The following is a 10,717-nucleotide window of genomic DNA, read 5'->3' on the forward strand; positions in this document are numbered from 1 at the left end:
TGCCGGAAGAGGGAGAGGGCGGGGCCTGTGGGGGCGGGGCCTGGTGGGGCGGGAACAGACCTAGCCGGAAGGGAAGGGGGCGGGCCCTGTGGAGGGGCGGGGCCTGTGGGGCGGGAGATAGAAGGGGTCGGGGAGGGACGGTGGGGGCGGGGCCTGAGTGAGGAAGCCGAGGGATCTGGGGTGGAGGGGGGCCAGGGGTCGGGGTTGGCCGAGTTGTGCTCTGGCTTCGTCTTGCCTGTTCAAGCAGATGTGCCATTCGTCCCTTCTTGCTAATGTTTTTCTGCTTTTGTGCTTTGATACTCATTTATGTTTTTTTAATTTTTTTTAATGTTTAGTTTTGAGAGGCTGACAGAGCTCCAGCGGGGGAGGGGCAGAGACGGAAAGAGAGACACACAGAATCCGAAGCAGGCTCCAGGCTCGGAGCCGTCAGCACAGAGCCCGACGCGGGGCTCGAACCCATGAACCCTGAGATCATGACCTGAGCCGAAGTCGGAGGCCCAATCGAGCCACCCAGGCGCCCCTCCTTTTATGTATTTTTAAAAATCGTGAACATTTTAGTGAGTAGCTCAGCCCGGCTGCAGAGAGGAACTGGGTGGAGCTTTAGGTGCTGACACCTGGGACAGGCTTTCTCCCGAAACCACACCACCTGCACCGCCTTGGTGGAAGGTCCCGCAACAGCTGAGCGTTCCTCTTACCTCCAGAGTCTCATTTTCCAGGACCTTTTCCTCCACTCACTCCCAGCCTCATTCTACCTCAGGGCCTTTGCACTGGCTGTGCCTGTCTTAACACTCTATCCCCAGACAACTACGTAGCTTGGTCTCTTGCTTCCTTCAAGATTTTGATCCAGGGGCACCTGGGTGGCTCAGTTGGTTGAGCGTCCAACTTCGGCTCAAGTCAGGATCTCACGGTCTGTGAGTTTGAGCCCCACATCAGGGTCTGTGCTGACAGCTCAGAGCCTGGAGCCTGCTTCAGAGTCTGTGTCTCCCTCTCTCTCTGCCCCTCCCCTGCTCATGCTCTGTGTCTGTCTCAAAAATAAATAAAAACATTAAAGAAAAATTTTTTTAATAAAAAACAAAATAAGATAAAAAGATTTTGATCCAATGACGCCTTTTCTGTGAGGCCTGTCCTGCCCCACCCTGTTAAAAATTGCACTCCCTGGACACCTGGGTGGCTTATTGGTTAGACATCTGACTTTGGCTCTGGTCAAGATCTCATGGCTCATGGGTTTAAGCCCCGCATCCGGATCTGTGCTGACGGCTCAGAGTCTGGAGCCTGCTTCGGATTCTCTCTCTCTCTCTCTCTCTCTCTCTCTCTCTCAAAAGTAAATAAATATTTAAAATAAAAAAAAAATTGCACTCCCTCCTTCATACTCCAAACCCCTTATTCTGCCCTTTTCCCCCTCATAGCGCCTACAGCCCTCTGATGAGCCACATCATATACACATGTATTTTGTTTGCTGTTTATTATTTGTCCCTTTCCTCTGGAATACTCACGCCATTGAAGGCAGGGATTTTTGTCCACTCCTCTCTAATTATCCTCAACACTGAGAAGGGGGCCTAGCACATATGAAGTGTTAAATAAATATTTAAGTAAATGAAAAAGTTATGCCATAAAACTTGCTTTTGTACGCGTACCCATTCCGAAGTAGATTTGATTTCATTACTGTGGTGGGCGAGTTATGGCAAAGTACAGGATACTGAATTTGGGGCCAGAGTCTGGATTTGAACACAGCAAGGTCCCTGCCTATTTTAAAATTCAGTGAATCTAAATTAACTTATTTTTATTGGACTTAAAGAAACAGTAAGGGAAATTTTATTTTATTTTTTTACTTTTTTCATGTTTATTTCTTGGAAAGAGAGAGAGTGTGAGTGGGGGAGGGGCAGAGAGAGAGAAAGACACAGAATCCAAAGCAGTCTCCAGGCTCAGCTGTCAGCACAGAGCCTGACACAGGGCTTGAACCCACGAACTTCGAGATCATGACCTGAGCCAAAGTTGGATGCTTAGCTAACTGAGCCACCCAGGCGCCCATTAAAAATCCATTCAAAGGGCGCCTGGGTGGCTCGGTTGGTTGAGTGACTGGAGGCAGGCCTGGAGCCTGCTTCAGATTCTGTGTCTCCTGCCTCTCTCTGCCCCTCCCCTGCTCATGCTCTGTCTCTCTCTCTCTCTCTCAATAATAAATAAAAACACTAAAAAAAAAATCCATTCAAAATCAGAATCCTGAAGAAGGATTGTCAGTTGACCATAGAGTGTTTGTTCTGATCATAACTGGAAGAATTCCCCGGGCCCTGATCCTAAATGTGAATGAGGATAAGCTTTCCAAGGAATTTGGAAATGCAGTTGCCTTGTTTAACTTACCGTAATGCTAAGCTTAGAACAGACTACCTTTTTAAAGATGGGGCTGTAAATATATTTATTTACTCTGGAAAGAACTTTATGATGGTCCCTGTTGGGGAAGGCTACACAGTCAGGGGCTCCTGGGACCGGAGCACGGACATCCCCGGAGGGCAGTATTCTGCCTACTACACATACGTGTGGCTTATTTTTCAGAGAATTATCTTACGTATCCCTGGATGTAAACGGGAAGGACACAGGATTAAAAACATCATAGACCACGACTCGTGGCTTTTGTTTGAGACCAGTATAGATACATGAAGTGCTCTGATCGATCATTCCCGAGGAGCCACCCTCCGGCCTGTGGGCTGACGTGGGAGCCCAGGGGGATGAAAAGATACACATATCCCTGATAATCAGGGAATGCTGAGTAAAACTGCAGAGGGACGAGGCTACGCGGGCTCGGTTGGAGGAGTGTGCGACTCTTGATCTCAGGGTTGTGAGTTCGAGCCCCACATGGGGTGTAGAGATCGCTTACAAGTAAAATCTTAAAAAGCAACAACACAGTAAAACTACAGTGTGGCACTATTTTCCCAATTTCTAGGGCAAAACAGAAATAGAGACACACATCCCTTTGACCTACCAATTCCTCTTGAGAAATCTAAAGTGTCCTAGCTATAAAAGCCCCAGGTTACACATCTGTATGTTTAAGGACATTAACTGCCGCATTGTTTTACTGGGAAAAAGGCTAAAACACACCCCAATATCTGTTGATGGTGGAAAGCTTGATTAACATCTGACTTATCACGTAAGTCAGACGGTAACATCAAACGACACACAGCGCTGCCATTCCCCCAGCCTCCAGGCAGGCGAGCGGATGATACATGAGGGCAGGTCTGAGACACGCGGTCAGGATCCAAGGAAGGAAACACTCATCGCACCACCCGAGGCTGGTGCCCCGGTTCTGAGCCGTTCTGCCAAAGCTCACTCTGATTTTATACAATTTTTTTTTTAACATTTTTTATTTATTTTTGGGACAGAGAGAGACAGAGCATGAACGGGGGAGGGGCAGAGAGAGAGGGAGACACAGAATCGGAAACAGGCTCCAGGCTCCGAGCCATCAGCCCAGAGCCTGACGCGGGGCTCGAACTCACGGACCGCGAGATCGTGACCTGGCTGAAGTCGGACGCTCAACCGACTGCGCCACCCAGGCGCCCCTGATTTTATACAATTTTTGATAAGCCCTGTGTTATGGTTGAATTGTGTCCCCCAGAAAGATATGCTGAAGTCCTAACCGCCCCCCATACCTGTGTGTGTGACCTCATTTGGAAATAGGGTGAGCGAGTTAAGAGGTGTGGTCGTTAGGGTGGGCCCTGATCCCTTACACCCGGTGCCCTCATCAGAAGAGATTAGGACACAGACACACAGAGGGAAGACCACACGACGTGGCAGGAAGGCTGCTCCCGGATAACCCAGGAGATCGTGGCAGGAAGGCTGCTCCCAGATAACCCAGGAGATGGCAGGGCACCATCGATGAGCCAGGGATGGCCAGGGATGGCAATATCAGAAGCTAAGAGAAAAGCCTGGGACGGACTCTCCCTGGAGCCTTCCGAGAGAGCATGGCCCTCCCAGCACCTTGATTTCAGACTTCCAGGAGAGTGAGGGAAAAAGTTTCCGTTATTTTAAGGCATCTAGTTTGCGGTATTTTTTACGGCACCCGGGAAAACGAAGACACCCTGTAATTATCTTCTAAATAGCACAGTCATGCTGCATCAGTGATTACCCTGTCTTATAAGAACTAGTTTGTTAAAAGTAGGCATTTAAGATGTACCACACTTTGTGAAACCCTGAAAAAAACACGTACTGAAAATTTAAATACATAGACATTTAAAGATACACTAGAAAAATACATACACTGGAAGTTTTCATAGAAGTTGTGCATCTATGTGTCCACATATAAACATCTATATATCCTTCCATATATGGGTACTGTAAGTACATACATAGAGATGCTGTACGGATACTATGCTGTGTGTTGTACAGACACTAGGTCTATGTCTCTCTATCCGAAGGTGAATATAACCATCTGGGTAGTAGCTGGACTATCTAGATAAATACACAGATACATAGGTATCTAGATCCGTCTGAAGTGCCCCCTGCCTGTCACAACCCCCGACTAGAACTGTTTTGTTCCAGGGACACCTGGGTGGTTCAGTCAGTTAAATGTCTGACTTCAGCTCAGGTCATGACTTTATGGTTCGTGGGTTCGAGCCCCACGTCAGGCTCTGTGCGGGCAGCTCAGAGCCTGGAGCCTGCTTTGGATTCTGTGTCTCCCCCTGTCTCTCTGCCGCTCCCCTGCTTATGAGCACGCACTCTCTCTCTCTCTCTCTCTCTCTCTCTCTCTCTCTCTCTGTCTCTCTCTCAAAAATAAATAGACATTAGGGGCGCCTGGGTGGCGCAGTCGGTTAAGCGTCCGACTTCAGCCAGGTCACGATCTCGCGGTCTGTGAGTTCGAGCCCCGCGTCAGGCTCTGGACTGATGGCTCGGAGCCTGGAGCCTGTTTCCGATTCTGTGTCTCCCTCTCTCTCTGCCCCTCCCCCGTTCATGCTCTGTCTCTCTCTGTCCCAAAAATAAATAAAAAAAAACGTTGAAAAAAAAAAATTAAAAAAAAAAATAAATAAATAGACATTAAAACATTTTTTTAAACAATGGGTGTAAATAACCTTATTTTTTTAGGAAAAAAAACCTGTTTTGGGGGTGCCTGGGTGGTTCAGTAGGTTAAGCGTCCGACTTGGGCTCAGGTCATGATCTCACGGTTCAGGGGTTCGAGCCCCGCATCGGGCTCTGTGCTGACCGCTCAGAGCCTGGAGCCTGTTTCAGATTCTGTGTCTCCCTCTCTCTCTGACCCTCCCCCGTTCATGCTCTGTCTCTCTGTCTCAAAAATAAAAAATAAATGTTAAAAAAAAATTACAAAAACAAACAAACAAACAAACCTGTTTTGTTCTATTACGTACCTGTGTTCTCTTATGGCATTTTCTATCCTCTTTCTTGGACCAGACCCCCTAAAGTCACACAGGACACAGAGTGAAAACTTCTTTCACAGAGAGCATTCTGTCCCACTGTGGACTGCCAGTAGTCAGCTTTGAAGGTTCCTCTTGGTATAAAGAAACAACCATTGTTCTTAATACAAGAGGCTCCTTGCACTCATTCTAAGACACTGAGTTTACACAGAAACATGGTCTCAACAGGGGTCCCTCATAACATCTGCTGATCTGCTCCAGCCACACGTCTCCTCGCTGTCCCTGACAACTCCAGGCAGGGTTCTACCTCAGGGCCTTTGCACGTGCCATACCCTGTCTCTGGCATTATCTTTCCTCAGATATCTATGTGTTGTGTTGTTTTTTTTTTTTTCCCCTCACCTTCTACAGGCCTTTGCTCAAATGCCTCTACCTTAGGTCTCTCTCCCCTTCCTCTGACATTCCATACCTTCTGTACCTGCTTTATTTTCACTTAGCAATCATCACTATCCTATATATTTGACTCCCTTAACCAAGTCTACTTCCTGTTTCTTCCTTCTAGGATGAAAGCTCCCGGAGGCCAACACCTTTTGGATCTGTTTTGTTCCCTGCCCTAGACCTTGGGGAATGCCTGGGACATAGTAGGTGCTAACTAGATATTAGCTGAGTGAATGAACGAATCTGTGTTTTTTTTCATCTCTGTCTTAGACTCACTTTACTAGAGGTTGTGAACCCCGGCCCTTCAGGACTCAGGCAGGTAAGCGAGTGGAGCAGGCTCGGTGTCAGAAGAGGAGGCCTCCTGTCTGAGACATAAATAGGGAGTGGCAGACCTGAGGCAAATAGCAGTGTTTGTCCCTGGGGGGGAAAGGGGGGCACAGGGGGTATTGACCTCCAGATGCTTGTGGCCACGCAGGAAAGCAGGCCAGGGGCTCCCAGCCTTGACTTTCAAAAGAAACCAGCTATCTGGATTTTTATGCAAACTATCTTTCCTTTTTGTGTCGTAGACCCACATCATCCCTCGAGGGGCAAATTGCATCAGAAGTTACCGTTGGAAACAACAATAAACAATAAATCTCACATGGCTTCCCAGAGTCAGGATTTCAGGAGTGGCTTCACTGGGTGGTTGTGACTCCGCCTCGTGAAACTGCAGGCAAGATGCGGGCAAGGCCCGACCTGACCCGGGCGGAAGGTCACGTTCAAGACGCCCTCACCACGTGCGGGCAAGGCCCCGCGGGGTCTTTGCAGGGGCTCCACTCTTCCTCACCAACCTGTCCACAGGGCTGTGCTTGTCCCCACAGTGTCCTCCTCGGAGTGAGTGACCCAAGAGAGCAAGGCCGAAGTCACAGAGCCTCTATGACTTAAGTCTCAAACGTCACTCAAGGTCCCTTCAGCCATCCTCCCTTTGCTAGGGGTCGCTAAGTCCCGCCCACACTCAGGGAAAGGAGAATTAGGCTCAACCTCTTGGAGAGAGAAGCACCAAAGAATTTGCGGACTCACGTTAAAAACCATCACATGTTGCTGGCAACTAGCTTAGATACACGGCATGTCGTGAGCCACCCCGAGACAGCACAAACCGCACCTGAAGGCTGGATTTCGTTCCTGGGCCACCAAAACGTACCCTCTGCTCTGCCCTGGTTGTTGGATAGAAGATGGATCCTGGATGGATCTTTGGCATGAGTATACGACCGGTCTCTCCAGTTTGGCTTCAGGGGAACGTGATGGCTGTGCAAATACCAAGAAGTAGCATCAATGTGCTCCCTACGTAAAGGGAGCACATTGTGTCCAGTGAAGAAATGATCTCGTTTGACAAGTTATCGCTACTATCGATGAATGAATTAGAAAATGGAGTCCTTCAGAATACCTTCCTTACTGGTTCGCCAAGTCAAGGGAGGTGATGGAAACTGCACAGATAGAGAAGGGTGGCCCTGTATTTGGTAAATGTTTGTTACTTGCTTCATTAGTCTTCGATGTGAAGTAGCATATTAGAATTCTAATAAGCTTATACGTAAACTGCCCTTATTTTATTCTCATGTCATGCTGCTGCTTCTGCTTACTCGTTCTGTATTCCGATGGGCTCAAGAGTGATTCCCCCACCAACTCAACAGATATTTACTGAGCACCCATTACATGCCAGGCCCTGTGCTAGATATGTTGAACATCATGCCAGGCAAGGTGTTTTGTTTATTCTAGGGAGGGAATGAAAGGTAAAAAAGTGAGCACGTGAATCTTTAAGCAAGCTATCTCCAGCTAGTGGTAAGTGCTTTGGAGAAAATCTAGTTGGGGTTGACATGGGAAATGTCTGCTGTGGTGACGCCATTTTAGAAACGGTGGTCACGGTGGGCTTTCCTTAGGAAGTGACATTGGATCTGTGACCTGAAGGGTGAGAGGGAGCCAGTCAGGCAATGATATGAAGAGCATTTGAGGCAGAGGGAGCACTAAGTGCAAAGGCCCTGAGGCAGTAGCAAACTTGGCTGAGGTAAGATTCAGGAAGGCTTGTGTGGCTGCCGCAGGGTTACAGGGAATGGAGCTGGAGATGGGGTGGCAAAGTAGGGCCTGGGCGGCCACAGATGTCATGTATCAGTGTGATCCAGAAAACCACCACAGTGTCAAAGAGAAGGATGGTCTGAAATGTTCTACAAGGATCACTCTGTGCCTCCTGAAAAGATGCACTGAGAAGGACATAACGTCATTTCTGAGGGGTCCCAACCCAAACTGCATAACCTGAGTCCAATCCAGAGGAAATGCCAGAAAATCCAATCGGAGGGCATCCTACAAAAGACTTGGCCTACAAAATATTCTGCAGAAGTGTCAAGGTCACAAAACACGAAGATGAAGTTAATGCTTTGGATGCAAAGAAACAGAACAGACCTCACAGCTAAAGGTAACACCTAATCCCGAACGGATCCCCCACCAGATATAGGATAGAAGTGAGACAAGTAAGTGGCCATTCAGGTCTGCAGAGGAGATAACAGGATTGCAGCAGAGTTAATTTCCTGATTTGGGTAATTCGGCAGTGGTGATGTAACAGAATGTCCTTGGTTTTAAGAAATGCACACTGAGGGGCATCCTGTGTGCTGTTTGCTCTCAAACATCCCAGAGAACAAAAATCCTACACATATTATAAAAATCATATATATGGGGAGACAAGTACTGAGAGAAGGAAGGAGAGAATGAGCAGGGCAAAGAACTCATGTTAACATTTGGGGAACTAAGAGGTAATACTCTGGTAAAATTCCTTGTTCTCTTTCTGCATTTTTTTTTTTTTTTTTTTTTTTTTGTAATTCTGCTACTTCTTTGTGCATTTGCCTGCAATATTGGAAACTACAGGTTAAGCAGGGGTGTGCAATCCCTGTTGGGTGGCAGACACGAGGAAGTACCTCTGTAAACTGCAAAGCCACAGCGATTGTTAGAGCTGGGGGGTTCGACATATTTCCCCTTGGCGCTCTTTATGGGAAGAAATTTTTTCAAAAATGCCAAAAGGTAGAAACATGGGTGCTCTCACCACCTAGAGTTACACAACGGTTAATATGTTGTCATATTTGCCTCAATTACCTTCTTTTAACAAAAGAAATGGAACCCTGTAAGTAGTCTTCTTTGACTGCCCACCTCCATCACAACCTAGCTGTCTACTCTCTTTCGAAACAGCAGCATCGGATTTCAGGCTACACACCCTTGCAGTCAATTTTTAGAAATTTACCTACATACGTCCAAGAATATGGTTTTGTGTCTATAAAAGTTTACGTAAATGGTGTTCTACTATATGATCCCTATATAAAACCATAGACTGTATGAAGGTATTATCACATCTTTCTTGAACTTGCTTCTCTTCTCATTATCCTTTGAGATCTAACCCTTTTGATACAGATGAACTCGCTTCCTTTTAGATGCTGTACAGTAGTCCAGTTAAATATTTGTATGTTTTCCCTATCAATGGATATGTATGGAAGTTCTGTTTTTGTTATTATTGTGTTACAGTAACCGCGATGATACTGTCTCTCTGTGCATATGGGTGAGCTTAACTCCAGGGAACCTCTCCAGAAATGAAAGTAGAGGGTCGCCAGCTTTCAGCATTGATCTTTTACCAGTGCCACCAGTAGCGTGGAGGGTCTGCTGGTTTTCCTGAGGGTCCTTTGGGGCACTGGGACTCGAGTGCCCAGCAGACAGATTCTCAGAAGTGTTGTGCCCAATTCACGTCACTTGTGTTCCCAACAGGCTCGCTTGCAAAGTGCACTCAGGACTAGGCGGCTAACTCCTCGGTCACTTGGGTTCTCTTCGCTCCGGGAAGAGTCCCCGCGGTGGAATCCTTTCTGAGCAACTTGACAATTCTGATGGGGCCATCGGCTGCCTGCTCTTGCTGCGAGTGTGGATGCTTGGCTTCCAGAGAGGACCAAGGAGAGGTGGGTTAAGGAGAATCTGTGGCTGTCTACACAAAGGCCAAAAACCGGCCTTCGATTTAGGATAAGGGGTCGGAGGACTCCCTCCAGCCCACACCTTTGCTAAACGCCAACGGATGGTAATAACCATCAGCACTAGTTGGGCCCTTGGCTTATCTCATTTTCTACCTATATTGACCCTCTGAGGTGGGTGTCCCCCCACAGCATGTGAGTGCTGACTGCACAGATGGATCCCCTCTGCACTCTTTGACAGCTTAATCCCCTCCAGAGTCGGGAACCTAAACACTCATCGATTGGATCCACGTTTGTAACTAGGATAAGAGCTGCCAAAGTTGAAAACACAATTTCATCATCCTGTTTGCAGGATACTGTCACCAAAGCCTCTGACCGATTAGAAGCTTTAAGGAAAGGGTGGCTGGCTTTTCAAGGAGGGAAAATGCAAGTCTTTGCGTCCTTTACCCCCCAGGAGGTCCTGGTTGAGGCCAGGGACACGGAGGTGGGGGTGGGGGGAACTGGAAACACAGGGAAGGGACAGGGGATCGAGGGGAGAAAAAGAAGGGAACGAATGAAAGGGGTCGGGGATGGGGAAGGGGGTGTGTGGGAGTAAGGGACCGAGAGGTGTGGGAGGGAAGGGCTGGGGTGGGACAAGACAGAAAAGGGACTGGGGGACACAGAGAAGGTGCCGTGGGTCTAGGGGACGAAGCGCAGGGGCGTAGGCGTGGCGCGCACCCCAATGTGCGGACTGCTGTACCGCGTGGGCAAGGCGAGCCCCCCGGCTGGGGAGCCCTGGGGGCTTTGTGTGGGCCGCTCCCCGCGAGTTTCCCGCCCAAGGGGCCTGCCCTCCGCTCCCGGTTCCGTAGCGCGGCCGCAGCAGGGCGCGCCGCGACGCCGTCGGCGCATGCGCGCGCGCGGGAACCCGCCCTCCGGGCCGGCGCATGTGGCCCCCGCGGGCGGGCGGGCGTGCGCGCGCACGCC

General features: G+C 48.7%; 1 protein-coding gene across 1 annotated transcript in view; it reads left to right on the forward strand.

Moving 5' to 3' along the window:
- Window positions 1-10,717, forward strand: part of RAN (RAN, member RAS oncogene family) — a 595,260-nt gene that overhangs the window by 576,361 nt on the left and 8,182 nt on the right. The gene's annotated exons all lie outside the window — the stretch shown is intronic.

This window comes from Panthera uncia (genome assembly GCF_023721935.1).
Source record: "Panthera uncia isolate 11264 chromosome D3 unlocalized genomic scaffold, Puncia_PCG_1.0 HiC_scaffold_9, whole genome shotgun sequence".
Classification (NCBI taxonomy): Eukaryota; Metazoa; Chordata; class Mammalia; order Carnivora; family Felidae; genus Panthera; species Panthera uncia.